Genomic DNA, 20,143 nt, shown 5'->3' with positions numbered 1-20,143 from the left:
GCATCTGCAAACTTCACAATATGAATAAAAATATAAAATATTTTCAGTATTCTCAGTTTGACCTATGACATTTTTTGCTTGGTGAACAAAGTGCTCATTTGTGGCCATGTACAGTGATCACAGACCGCAAACATACTTCCTACATAAAGTAATCACTATGCTCCTAATAAATAAAAAAATGCATTTTCAGACAGTTAACATATACTTTTTACTCAGCACACAGTGCACTTTTAACAGAATCACCAAGTAGTTTTGTTTACACAGAACTTTGCACTTACTAAGAAGTGTGAGTGTTACAGTTTCAAATTTGTATCACAAAAATGTCCTTATATAACAAAAAAAAGAAATAAATAATAAATCCCCAAATCCCCTAATCAGATTGTTATAAGCCAAAAGAGACAGGTACTGCGAGGAAAGGCTGAGCCAAATATAGACAGTTGTTTGGTTTTATTCTGGTTTGTAATGCTCTGATCTTCTGTGTGCTTTTTTCTAGCAAGCATGTATGATAAAGTTAAGAGTAGGCTAGTAGTGGCAGCGGAGGTAGCAATCTAACGTGTTTACAACCATAGCAGATTACACAGTCGTAAGACCAAGCAGAGATTGCTATAATATGATTTAGGAAGAGTCTAGAAGAAGTGGTTGCAAAATCAAACCTACACTTTTGTGGAGTCGCAGGTGGACACAAAACGGTAATTTTTATTTGTATTTAAAAAACGTCAATGGTGAGGTAAAATTCCTCATGCCTTTCTCATGAAACCGTGACACTGCAGCACTGTAACAAGGGGCTAGGTGTGAGTTTTAAGTTTTAATTATGTTAAAACTATGCTACTTGGTGCAAGCATTAAAATTTAGTAGTCAGTAAACTCAAAATTAGTGGCTATTTACTTTCAAACTAGACTATGACAAATCTTACTTTCTACTGTTACAATCAGCTGCTGGTCATTCGTCAGATCTCAGCTATCCATCCCTAAAAAATTGCAGTTTTTAACATGTAGAGTCTCACATGCCATAATTCATACTTGCCTTGAATGAGGCCAGACACTTCATAGGGGGCCAAGCACTGAGATGTGTTTTCTTATTATTTTTATTTGTTTTAACTGATCAGTGGTTATTTCTTGGGGCAACAAAAACATGAATTTTTGTATTACATTTTCTTTAAAGCACAATTTCAGGTATATTGCATCAGCTTTCTGAGCTTACTCTTAGAAACTAATCAAATATGTTCTCTGAATATAATAAGAATATAATGTTAATGAGACTAAGGGTCACAATACAGCTTCAGCTGGGGCAGAGCCATCACTGTGTGCTTTTACATGGTGACACTTCAGCAATGAGATGCTCTCCGTATTCCCACAGACATCTGATTGAGTATTCTGCTGGTGGGAACAGTGGAGGCAGCCTCTGCCCTACTCCCAGTCTGGGATGAACTGTCAGCTCTGCTTAGTGACAGAGGCATAACTTCTTCGGATGTGTTGAAAAGAAGAAGGGAGGAAGAGATAAAGATGGGTGAACGAAAGACAGAAAAGGGTGAATAGAGAGGGTAGGGGTTGGCGGGAGAGGGTTTAAGGGATAGAGAACAGGCAGGTGAGAGGACACTGACAGTCTAAGAAAACAAACATTGCAGATAAGGAGTCATTTCTCTATTTTTTCCTGTCTCTTTCTCAGCCACTCCTCTGGACAGCCTGAGGCCTTCTTGTCTGCTCTGTCCCTGCAGGCTAACTGACAGACTTCATCTCTTACACAGCACTCATGTTCAGGTTGCAAAACACATGGAGCAGTGACATCAATAGCTCTGATCTGATAGCACGCTACAGGCTATACACCACAAGCGGAAGATTCTACACTATGTCTTTTTCAACCTTTGAGCAGGTGATTAATCAGACACAAATGCATCAAAGTATAAAGTATAGTGTTATATTACAAAGAGGACTTTGAACTTGAATATGAAAGGGGTAGGTGTTATCAGTAGATTAATAAATGGATATTAATTGGATAGTAGATATTAAGTATTATACCACAGCTGTTGAATTAAGTATTATACCACAGCTGTTCTCTATTATGATTGGTCAGAAAGTGTTGATTAATTTTGCATAACAGCACCTCTGACAGTCATGTCTTCTGTATTTCAAATAACAGTTTCATGTTACTCAAATAACATTCAAATAAAGGTTTGAATATGATTCTATAATATCATTTCTGTAATAACAACTCATTCAGAGGGACTTGTGTCATTGATGCTCTACATAATCTAATAATAAAAGGCTTATAATAAACAGATAAAAAATGCTATTTAACAAAGAAAAACAGAATAGTTGATATGATGAAGTTTACTGTTAACCTTTATGGAAGGAGTCTTCAGAGTCAGAGCTTTATCAGTCTGTAAGTTTCCCACCATGAGAAAGTCTGAAAGTTTTCATGACAGACAACTTTGCAAGCTAAATAAAAAAGAGAGTGGTAAGGAATCATTATTGCTGCTATAATGTAAGTGATAAGAATAACTAACCTGCAGATGTTACACAACTCTAAACATAACTATCAATGCTTACAAAGTATGACATGTCGTTCAGTAATACATTAAAATTTTAATTAAAAAATCCCTTTGGTATAAGAGGAATAAAAGTCATGCTGTTATTAGAAAATAATCAACTTTGGGGTAGTAAGAGTAATGCTTTGTGTCTGGCCCCATCACACCTTGCCCTTGTTTGTCTCCCTGTTATAATTTATTCCTTACTTAACTATTAATTATTAAGCTGTTAAAGAGTTGGCTTATAATACAGTTCTGTAATTCATCTCAATATTATTCAGTAAACTATTTGGAATTATTCAGGAGCTGTAATAAAACTAGTAGGAGGGGTTTGCAGTTACAAAAGTCAGAAATATAAGTCGGGATCCATCAAAAACTCTTAAGAGAGTTTCAGAGACTAAGTATGGGATTGAGGGCATATCAGTATGATGAGGAACTCTGAAGTAATGGTATGGCTTTATTATATTCCGTGATATACCATGATGGATAATGATATAAAAAAAAATATTTCTAACATGTGCACATCCCTTAAGGTGAAAGTTTTTTTTTTTTTTTTTTCATCAAATGCTCAGAAAACCAGGTTGTATTGTGCAGTGCAATTCTTACATCATTTCTTGGGGCCATAACAAAGAGTTTAGATTATAAAGATGGAATAAAATGCAGAAAAAATATTTGTATAATGGAAGTTATATTTTGATATGTAAGAAAGAGAACAAGATTTTAAAAAATGATTCTGACTATGCATGTTGAGTTGAATATACATTATAAACTCTGAACATAAAGTGTAGTGGGTGTGCAGGAGCACTGATAACAGGTAATGCAGTGGAAATCAGCCATTATGGTACAATATAACTCAGAATCTAGAGAGGTTGTTGGCAGTTATGATTAATGGGTGGATGATTAAAGAATTCAAGTACATTGTATCAAGCTGTGGCGCATTAAGTAAGGAATAAAACATGATAGAGTGTGTTGTTGTAGGAAACTGATCGACAAAGGAGTAGTGTGGTTTGGCCAAATGAGAAGCAGAGTCACTCTTACCAACTTAAAGTCCTGAAGTATCTTATCTATCTATCTATCTATCTATCTATCTATCTATCTATCAACTGTTAAAGTTTTGTCCCACTGTGTGTGTATGACCACACAAATTGCTTTGATTCAAAATAATCAGCTATTATTTATTAATCAAGTTGTGCATAACCTGGACAGTTCAAATGAAAATAATATTCCCTCAGTCTGGAAACATGCCATTTTAAATAAATATTCTCATCAAGTTATTTATATTCTGTTATGAAGTAAAAAATTTCATCAATTATTCCTGCAAAGCTCTATTTTGGCAACAGTCTTGAACATCAAGAGTGTCTTCTTTTAAACCATCAATTTAATTTGTCCTAAGAAGAGCATCAGAGATTTTTTATCATTACATCACCCCAGGAGCAGCTCTCTGACTGGGAAAGAGGCAAAGCCAAATGAGACCTGGTGTAATTAAGCCCATTGGTTGTTAGTGACTGGGTAAGACAAAAGTGACATCTCAAGCAGAGCTTGGCAGGGTGTTGTGCAAGACACATGAAACTGAGAGAAATACTTCAAGTTTCTTGGCAGGCATGCTTCAGAGGTTTCACTGTGCTGCACATATAGATTAAGATTGTCTGGGTGATATATACAGTATATCAGGCTGTGTTCATAGTCAGTGACTTAACTCAACAATTTAAGTCCAAAAGTTATGTCAATATTTATGTGGGGACAGTTAAGCTAATATTCAGAGATGGCTTAAGCACCTACTTCAGTAAATTTTTCTGGGCGTGTCATTCAGGTTATGCAAATCACCTGCATGTTCTTCTTGCCTATAAAGTTTTTAGAAAGATTTTTTGAAACAAGAGACAATTTAAAAATAAGACAAATCTGATGATACAGTAAAGAAAATCTGGTTCAAGTAGTAAATATCACAATGCTCACTGGCAAATGTAGCTTCATTTTAACAATATGGCTTCCACCCACATTATTCAGTAGCTTATCTTATTATTTTGCATTTTATGAATAGCTCTCAGGTCTGTAGTCACATCTGAATGGTCTTGTGCAAAATTTTGGCATTAAATCCTCCCTCAGGGCACTTAACTAAACTCTGAATACAGCTTTTTGTGTTTACTAGGTGTATTGATGAATGGCACGGTGAGATACACTGGAATGAAGTCACTGAGTAACAAGAAAACAATTAAAAAAACAGATTCAGTGTTATTGGTTTGTTTATTTATAGACATTTTGCACTGTGGGAGAAATCATGCATCATGTGGTAGGATCAGTGTTATCTCCTTTGCATCTCTTTATAAATCTGGGGGTCCCACTGTGAGATTCTGGTAGACAGATATTCGACACCATAACAAGCCACTACAATAAAACACAGACCATGTCAATAACTTCCATTTCAACACTTTCCCCCGAAGACTACTGCAATGTTCTTTATGATGGAACAGGAGAAAAAGAGAAACAAGACAAAACAGACAAGCTTTAAAACAGCGCTCTCATATCTGTTGTTTGTCTTTTCTCTTCCTTTAAATCAAATTAATCCGAGCAAATCCTTTCTGACTGACACACCAACATTTGGTCTTATTTTAAAACAATATCCCACTGAGCCACAAATGCAATTTACAGCTGATGGAGAGCACTCAAGGGCTGGATGTGGGAAAACATAGCTGGAGGGCCCAGCAGGGACCCAGAGTGTGTGTCTATACATTTATCAGCTGAAGCTTGTTTATGACTCCTAAAGGAAGCACAGGAGGGGGTGCCCAAGTAAATGCAAGGGATTTGTGAGGAACTGAAAATATGAGAATTAATATATGTATAATATATAATATATGTAATCAATAATATATATATAATCAATATGGGGAAGATCGAAAGAAAGAAAGAAAGAAAGAAAGAAAAAGAAAGAAAGAATACTAAATGACAATGTAAAAACTCATAGTATTCATTTGCATGTTTATTAACTGGCTAATGGATGAGGTACACTGGATTCATTACTTCTAAATAATCTCAAATCCACACATCCATCCAAATTAAGCATTTAGTAATCCTACTCTCAATAACTGGCTTCCTAATGAAGAGAGAGGCTGCTGCAGTGTAGAACACCACACACCTTTGTCTATTAAGGTGATATTTTCCTTATGTATTCCACAACAGTAAGTGTATGGCATTCACATATACACATTTCTTGGCAAAATCTATCCAAGGTAACTTGAAAGTTAGACTGATTTCAGTTCAAGGGTATAGTGCTTAAAAGCTGACAGTGTTTACACCAATTATACACTAATTAATCAGAAACACCTGCAAAATAGTTGTAGTAAGAATAGACTACTAAGGTCCCTTGCATAAGAGTAGTGAGGCCTATGAAATCTCATTTGGAGTTTGCCAAAAGTCATGGTGGAGACTCAGCAGGCATGTGGAAAGTGATTCTCTGGTGTAGCGAGACCAAAGTGAAACTTTTTAGGCCTTGCCACAAAACTTTACGTTTGGAAACCCAAAGCTTCTCATCACCCTGAGAACACTGTCCCCACAATGATGCATGGTGGTGGTAGGTGGTAGGTGGTAGGTTGAGCATTACTCATCATCTTGGTTGCTACTCTGAATGATTCCTGACATTCACTGACTCACTGACATTTGTTGGATGGCCTCTAGAGTCTAGGCAGAGTTGCAGAGAGTTGTGCCATATTCTTTCCATTTTTAATAATGGATGTATTGGTGCCTTATGGGATGTGCAAAATGTTGAAAAGGTTTGGGGGGTGGGGGAGTTGAGTACTGCATGTGCTAGTGCTCAAAAGTGGTACTTAAACCATAATAAAGCAGTCAAATCACAAATTATACAAGCTTGCCACAAGCACTCCATAAAGTCACCTTCAAAAATGAATGAAACCCAAATTTGCAAACTCATGTTCAAAATTTATTCTAGTGAAAATGCAATCAATCTCATGCCCCAAGGACCACTCTGACCCAAGATTTAATTTATTTATTTATTTTAAATTTTAGTACAGAGGCATTATGTATAGGATAGGATAGTAAGAGTATTTTTCTTATTCAGGGTAAGCAGATAAAGCCACAGATCACATCAAGAGCAGAATAAAAGAAGTAAAGCCCTGGCAATTATAGATGTGGATAGATAGATGTGGTAGCTCAGTGGTTTAGACGTTGAAATCTTGGGGAAACAGGAGGTCAAAGTCAGGCGGAGGCAACTGCAGGTTTTCTGGTATTTATTAAAACCAGTGTATGTGATAAATAAGAAAGGTTAGGCAGTACTCAGAGACTTGAGGGAGGGACATGGTCAGATCATCAGCAAACAGGCATAACCTAGACAAGACTAAAATATGAAGCAGACTATGGACAAAAACTAATCAAAACAGCTAGATAACAAAGGCTCAGACTCATCAGAGGGTCAGTGCTGGAATGAGATTTCGAAAAGGAACATTGAGAGTCTGGGTTACTTAAAGGGCATAGTGTGATTGCAAATAGTTGAGTTCCTTTAGTAATCAGGTGACTTTGAGTGGTCTCTAGACCTCTCTCCAGACCTGCCTGATCCATCTTGATGCCCTACTTCTGGTTGGATTTCTCATCACTTTGAAACCACTCCCTGCCGCTGACGATGGCCCCACACGGACAGTGTAAAGTTACATGAGATTACTGTGGATGGTACCACTTAGAAACCAATTGAATTGGATAGGTGCTTGACTGGGATGCAGGGTGAGAATTGCAGAGTGATTGCATGTAAAAATAAATTAGTGGTAATCATCTCCATAGTTGCTAGTATGGGGATTCATCCTCCTCCCCTTCCTCACTTCCATCGTAAATGACTACCTAACATCTGGTCATTTATCAATTGTCTTCAAGACAGCAAAAGGTAAACCGATCCTGAAAAAGGCCATAGATACTGCAGTCATCAGCAACTACCACCCAGTATCACTTCTCTCCTTTCTTGCTCTTGTTGCCTCTGTCATACCAAGAACAAACTCCAAGATCCTAAACAGGCAGGGTCCAAAGTGGCATATTCCACAGAAACTGCCCTTGTGGCTTTACTAAGACGCTTAACACTGCTAGATCAGTTAAACAGTCATTGCTCAACAGTCATTCTCTTTGACTTTTCAGCAGCCTTCTACACTGTCAATCACAAGGCTCTCCAGTCCATTCTCATGAGTCTTGGAATTTGTGACACAGCGTGGCAGTGGTTTGTTCTTTACCTAGATGTTCATATCAGGTGACATAAAGGAAATCCACATTTGTTCCATGCAGACTCTCCACTTGTGTACCACAAAGCTCAGTCCTTGAGCCTTTTCTGTTCTTCCCTTATAAACTCTCTCTTAGTGCACTCTTATCCTTACAAGAGTTCCTATTCCACTGCTATGCTGACACCAAACTCGTTGTCTTGTGATTCTGCAAAGTCTATGTCTAGTGGGAATATCATTGTGGATGGCGGCTCATCAGCTAAAAGTCTGAGCTGCTGTATATCATTGAAAAAGCATCCCTATATCACATCTCTTAGATCACAGCATCTGGCAAAAAAATGCAACCTTTGGGTAGTTCTGGACAGCCATCTACCCTTCTCTCCTCACATTGCTAGCCCGACACCATTGTATAGGTTTATCCTTTACAACATCAGGAAGATCTAGACATTTCTATCCACAGATCTTTCCATCCACGGAGGCCAATCAGGCCAATCAAGATTGGACTACTGCTTCTAACCCCCCGCCTCCCCGTTGACTTCCTATAGCTACCCACATTAGGTTGCAAACACTGATTCATACAAACACAAAACACAGACCAGACCCATCTACTTGAAGAAACTTATCACACCCCACTCTGCACCACATTCCCTTCAAGGCTCTTGTGTGGCTTGACATGACCTACCATCCCTCAAGGTACAAAGGAAGACATGCATTAAGACTTTTCTCTGTGCTGGAACCCAGGTGGTGGAGTCACTGGCTATCTTCAAATGAAGACTGAACCCCTACCCCTTCTCAAGCACTTAAATAAGCATTAATATATATATATATTTTTTTTAATCTTGACTTGTGAGTTTTCTTGCTGTACTAACTTTTCTCTAACATGATAGCTTGATGGTATTCTTAGACCCTGACCTATTGATTTAGCACAGGGATATGTTCTTTGATGTACACTACAAAGCACTTGTGGGGTAAGGGCATCTGCTAAATGCCATAAATGTAAATGGTTCAGATTCAAAGCATAAATATAGAGCTGCAGCTACTCTTTTCATTTTAACACAGACCTGCTGCTAGCACCATTGGCCAGCTCTTAAGACTGAAGGCAGGCCAAAAAGGAAAGTTCCTCCAAAGAAGTTACACTGAATACTGTATATTTTTTTTCGTCCTGAGAACAGCCTTTCATTCTTAATAGATGCTCGACAGGTGAGAAGTGAAAGAAATGCTCCTATTGTGTTAAAGTGGATACAATTGTGGCAGAAATGTGAGTGTAAATATAGACCCTTATTTTTGAAAGTACAGCTTTAAAAAAATGCAGTGCATGTTGACATCATACTGTCGTCAGAGTTTTTTGTCAGTTCTTTTGTAAATTTTTCAACCTGTTTTTCTTCCTCTTGGAGAAAGTGTCAGGGCTCTTTCTATTTGTGGTTAAGTTGGCTTCTCTTCTCTTCACTAAAAAACACTTCTGCAGAAAAAAAATACATTAAAATAAATTCACATTGTTTTAATTTGCAATTATATAACATTGTATTTATAATAGAACATCTTTTTACTTACGTTATAACAGCTATAAGCAGTCATTCCCTCACTAGCCTCACTTTTCTCTCTATATACGTTAATAAGACAAGTAAAAAGACTGATACTGATGCTGACTGATAATGTGTTCCCTCACAGAAAGCAGTTTTATGCACTTTAATCTGTGTATGTGGAGCATCCACAATACAAGTCTCTGGGTATGTTGTCACTATAAAACTGATAAGGCATTAGAAAGAACACATTAATATAAACTTTGCAGGCCGAACTACTGTCAGACCTACAGTTATAAAAAAAATTCAACACCTTCTGACCAATCAAAATTGACCATTCATATGCTGTACCAATTGACCATTCATATGCTGTACCAAGGTACTGTATGAAGCACGTTATAAATAGATTTAAAATACAGGATGGAAGTACTCCCCATGCTTAGTTCACAGTTTAACAGCAGTAACTTAAGGGTGTATAAAAAATAATTGCATAGTCATCAGTTACAGCTTCCAGTAAGTCTTTGTTTTGAAATGTTTTGTGTTACCTATATGTCTTGTGCTTGAGTAACACAATGTGACTGATTTATATGCATGCTTTCAATTATTAAAAATAGTTTATGTGGCAAAATGTACATTCAGTTCAGTGTTTACTGGACCTGTTTACTGAACCTACAATGTAATATATAGTTAAATATCTTGAGTAAATGCTTCTTATATAAGAACACATTTTGTAGCTTTTTCCCTACATTTACAACCCTTATAACAGACTGTGACTTTTTATTAAAAAACAGGAATTAATTAAAGACAGGAAATAATCTTTTCTTTTATGAAAACCTGATCAGGAGTATGGAAAATGCTCAACCAGAGAAATGAATTTCTGGCTGTCCTCTCCAAGGTCTTGCAAACAGAACAATATCTGACAAAATAGGCAGTGTGTATTTAATTTAACCCCATCCACCTCCATTTCACTCGATGGAGATGAGTTCTTTAGACCTCTCTCTGTTTCAAGGCCTTGAAAGTCTCAGTGACAGTCATGGAGGCACTGAGCAAGTAAATTAGCAAGTAATTAAGTTTAATTCTTAATTTTGATAGAAATATTTTTGATGAATATAAACCAATAGTGGGAAGGATGACCCTAAAATGTCCTGATAGGTAAAAACTATTGGTAGTCCTGAAGCCAGGCACAAGCAGGTTTTGTGTTCAGGCTTTCCTTTTTATTAATATGTAGATTCAATAACCATAAAAAATTCTTGACTTTTGCAAAAGTTTTAATTTGGTATGTAGCTATGTCTAAACATAATGCACTTCATAGAGGTGCAACGCACATCAATGTTGTAACTATCGCACACACACTAAACATTCAGAATCCCACCACCTGCTGCACTACACACATCGGCTGAGGCACAGTCTGGCTGGAGAAGAATTTTTACTAGATAGATTATTTAGCATACACACCGAGCAGATGATTTTGGAATCAGGAACATAAAGCATGTGGAAACACTGACAAAACTGAGCAAAATAAAGACCAACGCAAAGCTGTCATTTACCATAACATGCGGTCATCTCATGGTTTTAAAAATATCTTAACTAGCTAAATAGGTTGCCTTACATTATTACACTATGTAAGCTACCACTTTTTAGCTTAGTCAATTAAGTTTCCTGGCAACCGGAACATGCGACTGGGAAGGACACTTAAAGCTTTTACTTGCCCAGTGGCCGAGCTAATGATTTTTTTTTTTCCACCCCAGATGCTTGTGCACATAACTGACCTATCAATAAGAACATTCATAATCCTCTCAGATGGAGGCCTGTTTTGATTTTTTAAAGAGATTTACAGACATGGACACACATACACACTCACAATAGCGTGCCGAGTAGCAGTTAATTACTCATTTCTTGCATGACTTTTCTTGTAACCAGCCTGGCAGCCTTTCATGTCACAGTGCAGCTCTGTTCCTCGGTAGGAAAAAAAAAGCCCTGCCATTTCTCTCACAAAGATCCATGACACACAATTAAAATGATTCTGCATGAGCAAGAAACTAGCTCAGGCGGAGTGTGGGAGTGTAAGCTCTAACTCTAGCTAACTAAGAAAATACAGAGGAAATATAAAATATAGTCCTAGAAGGCATGGGAATGGCATTTATAAGGCATATGAAGGTAAGAAATGAGAATAAGAGTAAGGCCCAAAGATAAACTAAGGGAGTATGAAAAGTTTGTGTGTCGTTGCCAAGGAGGAAACAGGCAGAAAACTGTTTCAGTTTCCTTTCAGCAGCACTAACAATCATATGTTACCATTGCTTAGCGGCAGACGTCCATTCGGGTCTCCAGGCACTTTACTGCAGAGACAAAGGGAAAAATAAATAGACACCAAGGGAACAAGAAGCAAGTGTGTAGAATCAGCCAATTACCCAGTTACTCTTTCTGACTGCTCCCTCACGGTTGCATCCCATTTCAGAGCAGCTAACACACACACACACACACACACACACATACACAAGCCTTTAATGTAGGATGCTACATGGAAATATATGTATATATGGTCAAAACCTTTCCCTATTTGTGACTGGAATCTCCTGTGAAAGGAAATCCATTTGCTCTAGGGTACTATATACACTATGAGACATAAAAGGGATGTTTTCTACCTATGTGGAAACTTTTAGAAATATTCTAAGGTACATAACTGGATGTTAAGGATCACTAGCTAATTAAAGGTACATCACATTCACTTTCCTAGGTAAAAGATACGTACTAAACCTACAAAACATGCTGCTTTTGGTACCTTTATATCTGATAGTTTAGAACATCAACTTGTGGCTAGATAGTTTAGAACATCGTACCATTACGGCTTCTGTAGCAGATCCTGTGTTGTGGCTTGTTGCAGCCGATCTCATGCATTTATGTATATTATTTACTGGAAGACAGCTGGGTTCCTGGAGGACTAGTGGTTAGGCCACTGTGGTCTCACCGCTGCTGCCCAGGTTTGATTTCTGGCCAGGGAACCAAGCCCAGTCACTCGGGTTGCACAAGACAGTGCACTACCAGTGCTGGTCCCAAGCATGGGTAAAACTTGGGGAGGGTTGCATCAGGAAGGGCATCTGGCATATAAACTGGGTCAAATCAATACGGACCAATGATCCACTGTGGTGGCCCCTAACAGGAGCAGCCGAAAGAACAACAACAACATTTACCTGAAGACAGCTCATGGAGAAAGGTAACAGTTTTCACAGACTTATTGTAGATGATTTTATTTTATTTTATTTTATTTGCATGCTCTGGTGTCATTAGTGTGGCAACATGGTTTCAAAATCAAGAAAAAAGCTGGGAAAAACAGAATGTTTAAAGGCAAATGGATAGAGAAGTATGTGTTTATTCTCAGCTTCAAGTTCAGAATTGTTGAAGCTCATCTGTCCAGAGTGTGTGGCATTAGTCAAAAGTGGTAAGGTGAAATTCCAGTGCAACACAAAACACTTGATTGATGTGACTTATTTATAGTCTGGAACTAATCATTAATACTTAAGCAATAAATGTAAATGTAAGCTGTTGACATTCAGTCATGTTAGTTGCTTATCTGGACCTTTGTAAGCAAGGAATTTTATGTAACTGAAACTTCATGAATTTAACACACTTCCCTAAATGTTCCCTAGAGGAACTAAATAAAGAACTTCTAAGGGTGCTAAACTGAATCTTTTTTTTCCTAGGCATGTATTAAACAATGTGGTAAAAACTAACCTTTCATTTTTAGAAAAAGGTTTCCTCAAGGGTTCTTTGGATAACAGGTCAAAGCTATTCCAATATTAGATCTACTTGGAACCCTTCCTAATATGCAAACACTCTATTGTAGGGTTCCACATGGGATTTTTTCCCCCTGAGGGACAAACTGAAGAACTCTTAAGGATTCTTGACTTATTTCTTTCAAATACACTTAAATTCCTTTACCAGAGTTTTCCTATATTTAAATGAACAATGTTTTATCTTCTTCATTCTAAACATTATTCCAGAAGAACAGATCTCTTTAACTATGATTCATCTAACATTTCTCAGTAGGGTACTGAAGCGGTTGTTTTGACCTTTAAATAAATAGCACATTTTTAATACAGTTGGCTTCAATAATTTGATTAAAATAATAAAACTAGTAGAGGAGAAAGTGCACTTCTGTTCAGATCCTTATGTATTTCCTGAATATAAAATATTGTTTCTATTTCAGATGGTGTGCATTTGGAGAGACAGTGAATGTGGAATAACCCTGCTGCCCAACTGCAGAAAGTCTGCTGACAGGCTGATGTTGGCATAGCAACAGGCGACTGAAGACATCCTGCTTCCATTGTTCCATTAGCCGGACTCTTTTTGACAGGAAGAAACCATTTTGACATGACAGTGTCTATAATGATAGCGAAAGACTTCTGTTAGACAAAAGTGCTTTGTGTTAGTCAGATTTGAACTGATACCCTTTGCTATGTGCCTCCATTGTCCATAGTGAAGTTATCCAACATCCCCATGGAAAACTTTGAGCCATACAGCTTTCACAATATGCTTATGGAAATACACAGATGAGATTTTGGTTTATTGTTTGCACAGTATTTCTCAATACAGAGTTCACTTCTTCCATTGTTTCAGCACACACTGTTTTAGAAATTCATGAATTCTTTTCTCACTCACACAGAAGTCAAAGCTTAACACGGCACAAATGTGCTACATTTCTACAGTAATGCCGTGGAGAATTCATATTAAAAATAAATAATAAGCTCATAAAAGAAACAAACAGTTGGAAAAATGTTGTTTAGTCTTTTTCCAATCAAGAATTGTTTTGTTTTAGTTTGCCTGTGCCCACTGTAGCCTCAGATTTCTGTTCTTAGTCGAAAGGAGTGGAACTCAATGTGGTCTTCTGGTGTTGTAGCCCATCTGCCTTAAGGTTCAAAGTGTTATGCATTCTGAGATGCTTTTCTGCTCATCACGGTTGTAAAAAGTGGTTATTTGAACCAGTCTGGCCATTCTCCCCGACCTCATCAACAAGACATTTCCACCTGCAGAGATTCCGCTAAGTGGATATTGATTGTTATGGTTGTTGTTTGAAAATCCAAGGAGATCAGCAATTTCTGAAATTTTGGTACCAGTCTGTTTGACACCAACAACCATGGCAACGGTCAGAAAAAAAAAAGAAAAAAAAATCCCCATTCTGATGTTGAATGTGATGAACATTAACTGAATCTCTCTCTCTCTTTCTCTCTGTCTCTCTCTCTTTCTCTCTTTATGGCCTATATATATATATATATATATATATATATATATATATATATATATATATATATAGCTATATATATTGCACATAGCAATATAGCAATACCTCTGTATATAGTATATAGCAATACTCCTGCTCCTATATAATATATACTATATATCTCAATTGTCAGATTAGTTTCGAAAATTTTATGTACATGAGTAAATGTACTAAGAGAGAGAGAGAGAGAGAGAGAGAGAAAGAGAGCTACAGTGAAAGACTTTTACTAAAAAAAATAAAAACATTTTAAAATAGATTTAAAAAATCTAAAATAACGAGATCTTACAGTGTGTGTCATTAATGCCCCATATTTATTACAATTGTAACATTTATATTATTTATAACATTCATATTTTACAGCATCTCAACCCTCAGTTTAATCCACTAAGCCACACAGAGTCAGAGGCTGAGTCACACACAATCCCTTGTCTCTCTCTCTCTCTCTCTCTCTCTCTCTCTCTCTCTCTGTCTGTCTTTTACTCCCTCACTCCTAGGAAATGTCATGACAGGAAATGATGTGAAAAGTCACTGTAATCAAATAAACATGCACAGAGCTCAAGCACAGCTCTCTGAGGGGTCAGATCGTATTAACCTGTTTTCAAATTACTTTTGAGTAAAGTGGAGGAAAATAAGAAGGGCTTTTAGCATCTGATCAAGCTCTATTGTTGCCAAATGACCTAAAGTGAGGTAAAGCGGAGCATGACACAAAGATGGCGTTGTGTTTTTAAGCAGCTTTTCCTTCATCTCTGCCCTTGTTCATGTATGTATTTTTAATAGTTTTTCCCTTTCATGTTTCTCCAAACCAAAATGCCTTTTTCTTGTTGATGTCTGTTCCTTGCTGATTGAATGATTGATTGATTGATTGATTGATTGATTGATTGATTGATTGATGGATTGATTTGCCCATATACTCTACCTGTGATTCTTTTCATTGATCTGGCTTATGCACTTTTCATCCATACTCCTTCAGTGCAACACAGACAATAAAGGCAGCAAAAGCTACAATATAGAGATATTGAGAGAAGGAAGGAAAGAAATGAGTAAGAAGGAAATAATGTTTCTTATTAAGTTACTCCTATTTTCAGTCACAAACTCTCATCCATTCTTTTTTGTTCACCTGTTACTCTTTCACCCTCAGGATTTCAGCTCAGAGCCTCCAATCTGCACCTTCTTCAGCAGATAAGAGCTCATTCGTCACCTAAGGCCATCTTGCTCCCACTCTCTCTCTCCCTCTCTCTCTCACACGCATACACACACGCATACACACACGCACACACACACACACACACACTTACCTTATCAACAGTTTTCTATTTCATCCTTTAGGGTAAAAATCACATACATGTGAAATCACATACACATGATTACATGAAAGTGGATTTCAATAATTTATGCCCTGAAATTGCCCACATGATCTTGTGGCACCTTGTGATAAATTTTTGTGTTTATTTATGTGAAAAAATGAATGATTCATTTTTTTAAAAAATCACATTTGAAAAGAAAATAAAAACTTGCACTATATGTGAAAAATTAACATGTGAAAATAAATGAATCACATGTATGAATCAAGTGAAAATACCATTCAAAAATAAAAGAATAATGTGTATAAAATCACATGTGAAAATTAATGAATAATGTGTAAAAAATCACATGTGAATACCAGTGAATTATGCATGAACCTCACATGTGAAAATAAATAAATTGTGGGTAAATTGTGAAAATAATTGAACCGCATGCATGAACCAAGTGGAAATAATTGAATCATGTAAAAAGAATTACATGCAAAAATAAATTATCTGGTTAATCACATGTAAAAATGAAAGAATGATGTGTAAAAATCACATGTGAAAAATAAAAACACGTACTTCATGTAAAAAAATAACTTGTGAAGTGTCTATAAAGCTCATACATAAATTTCATATGCGAATCATATATGAATCAGTTTTTGTGTCTTTTTTATCAGGGATGAGATCTGAGAGAAAAAGAAATTAGACTAAACATTAATAAAAGTGAATTTCTTCTGATGTTAACTTTCATGGTGCTGCTTGTCAATATCTGCTAAACATTAAAGTAAAACAAATTTCTCTAGGTTTATGCAAATCACCTTCAACTGTAAAATGTTTGATTTATTATGCTGTCAGTCTGGCACAGCCACAACATATTTGTTATCTGGAGAAACTTAATTGAAAAAAGTTTTTTGGGATTAAAGAGCACCTGTCACTTATTGGCTCTCAAAGATAAATACCCATGATATCTTTTGAATGACTGATTGAGAAGTAGATGCATGGTCACATTTCCCCAAAGGTTAAATGACTTACACAAAGTAATTTACTGGTTCATAAGAAAAAGGCTTGTGGTTAAGATGAAGTCAGTTTTAGACTTAGGACGAGGGTTAAAATGAAAAATTCACAGTGCATCTGTACGATTAAGTATTGAGTCTTCACCAAAGTATGTGAAGTTAACCATAACATTACATTGCTGAAGAAAATTGTATTAAATGGCAAACAGTGATTAAGGTGATTACAGGAGGCAATATTAGAGGGCTTTAGATGGAATATAGAATTAATATATATATATATATATATATATATATATATATATATATATATATATATATATAAAATATATATCAGGGTTTCTGTTAGCTGATAAATACCAGTATTTAACCAATAAAAACTCTGCATGACCAGAGCCCTTGTAACAACACCATTCTGATCAGTATCAGCACACACACACACACACACACAGCTGAGAAAACACAGAAATTGGATAAATAGTTGACCCAAGCTCAAATTCACCTGCCAGTGGAATTTACACAAATGAAACAGAAAAGCCAGGTAAAGTCTTCATGCTTTCAATGTTAAAAAAGTAAATACACACTACATAGCATAAATACATGCACTGGTAGTGTTTATCTATTTACCTGAAATGTCATGTAATCTTAGAAAAAGTGAAAACTGACTCACACTCTATCACAAAAAGGTAAAATCTAACTTCTATGTGGTACCCAAATCTGAGGGTTTTTCTAAGCAGGTTCCCGGTACAAGCTAAGAAAACATCACTTAAGATCACCTAACTTAAGAACACTTAGGAAAGATCCAATAATGCATGAAATGTGTGTATATGCTGTGCCTGCCGTCCACTTTATTAGGAACACCTCCACATACTGCTGATTTCCTGGGATTTTTACACACACAAGTCTTGAGTTTACACAGAATGGTGAAAAAAAATCATCCTGTGAGTGGAGGGTCTGATTCAAATAAGCACTCTTTACATCCATGGTGAGCAGAAAAGCATTTCAGAATGCACAACACATTACCCCTTGAGGCAGACGGGCCATAAATGAGCAGATTTACAGGTGTTCCTAATTAAAGTGGACGGCGAGCGTGTATAAAATTTGTAACAAACATTTTAAATCTAGAGGTTTTAAATCCTTTTCGCAAGATTTGCCGCAAGCACTTAAAAACACTGATTCATGATAATGAGACCTATATCATCTATCATTAAAAATAAGACCACTGGACTACGTTTGTGATGATTGTCTTTATAACTATTCTGTATCTGTCTGCTTGCATGGCTTCTCTTGCTAAAGTGACTGTGACTGTACAGGTTGGTCTGTGTGACAGTGTTGCAGGCAGACTGATCCAGAGTCTGGTTTTGTTCCAGCTCTCCCTCCTTTTTATTTAATTGCTGTCGAGTGTGGAGAGCTGTCGCTCCCCGGCTAAAATTTATGGAGCAGGGGCTGAGGTGTGCTAGACAATTATTAGAAATGCAGTAACAGGGCCTGACAGAGCTGTGAAATCAAGAGTCTACTCTGGTCACGGTTCAAAACAAGCATTAAAGTGGTATTGGGGGAGGATGGGGTGTTCGGGTGAAGACAGTGAGGTGAGAGAGCAAAGATATCATAGTTATTAAAGCTAAAAGATGATGTTGCTTTATATGACATCACACAGTAGGTCAGCTAGTGAAATATAGGTAATGGGATTCGGTAAATTTACAAGATGTGTTTCCCTTAAGGAAAAATTACATACAATTTTTTTAACTTACATTTACAGTTTTGTGTGAATAACACACGTGAGAAACATGTGAAGGTGCATTTCAGCATGTCGATGCCCTGGAACTGCTTGTGAATATTATGGAATTAAATGTGGAAATAAATGAATCGTGAAAAAAAGCACATGTGAAATTACAAACATATGCACTTTAAATGACAAATTATGATGAATCATGTGAGCATCATGTGAACAAAATGGGATTACATGTGAAAAATTAACATAATAAATAAACTATGAAATAAGCATAACAAATAAATGAATCGTCTGTTAAAAAAAAATCAAGTGAAACTGAATCATGTGAAAAAATCTCGTGAAAATGAAAAAAAAAATGCACTACTTGAGAAATATGTCAAATGTGTAAAAATTAACAGTGTCTAAAAGCCACGTGTTTGATTCTCACGTGTGACTCGTGATTATTCACACATGAAGTTGGTGTGACATTTTCTGTAAGGATAAATATTAAATATTGTTTCCTTTTTTTGTATTTTCCTTTGCTGGCTAGCTTTAACAGAGAATACAATCATGCATTTGTATACTGTAGTGCTTGATATTCTGTTGGCACTTTGCAAAAATCATCAAAAGGCTTTTGAAAGTCACAATAATGGAACAGCGATTCTTTGGGCTCAGTAAAATAATAAGCTGATCATGAGATAAGCTAATGTGCCCACATAGGGCAGACAAGGGCAGCAGTAATAAGGCAAAAGGGCAGATTTGAGCTGAGTTGAGTAAACATTCATCTCCATTACCTGTTAGTCTCACGCTAATTAATTACCATCTACCGCCTTTAGTGCTGTTTTCTTCAGGCATAATGTTCCCTTCCACTATCTCTCTCTTGCAAGTGCTAACGAAGAAAATCTCTTGAAAATCTGTAGATCTCTACGTCCTGGGGAATTATGCAGAAGGCAGATAAAATCCTTTTTTCATTCTTTGGCAGATCTGAGGATGATCACTGAATAGTCTATTCTTTTTTATGTCTCTTGGTTTTGAGTTCCAGTGTTATATTTCAGTACAGTGCCATCTGCATATATGTGCATGGATACATGCATTCAAGCCACACATACAGTTTATGCATGTACAACATGGACAATAAAGTGTTTTGCTTTAAATGTTTTAAATGAACATTTTCTTTGTCAGTTTGCAACAATATTTATTTTCCATTTATCTCCCCAGTTTGGTCACATATCTATTCCCACCCACAGGCAGCTCTCCCTTATCAAAAGACATCTACCAACCAGGGAGGGTGAAGGCTATCACGTGCTTCCTTTGAAACATGAAGCCGGCCAAATGCATCTTTTCAAACTGCTGCTCATGCTGTGTCACAGGGCAATGTAACAAACTCTGAGGAAAGCGCTATCTACCCTCTTCCGCATACATCCACGATTGACTAGTGTGACTATGATTGACGGGGAGAGATTGTCAGATGGGAGAGGGGAGTTTGACTCTCTTCAACCTCCAGCAGCTACTTTTCTGCAGAGGCTGAAAAGAGCCAAACTCCCCCCTCCCATCCTTACCACCTTCTACAGAGGGATGATAGAGAGCATCCTGACCAGCTGTCTCACCATGTG

This window comes from Pangasianodon hypophthalmus, chromosome 8, assembly GCF_027358585.1.
Source record: "Pangasianodon hypophthalmus isolate fPanHyp1 chromosome 8, fPanHyp1.pri, whole genome shotgun sequence".
Taxonomy (NCBI): domain Eukaryota; kingdom Metazoa; phylum Chordata; class Actinopteri; order Siluriformes; family Pangasiidae; genus Pangasianodon; species Pangasianodon hypophthalmus.
This window is presented reverse-complemented; position numbering follows the sequence as displayed.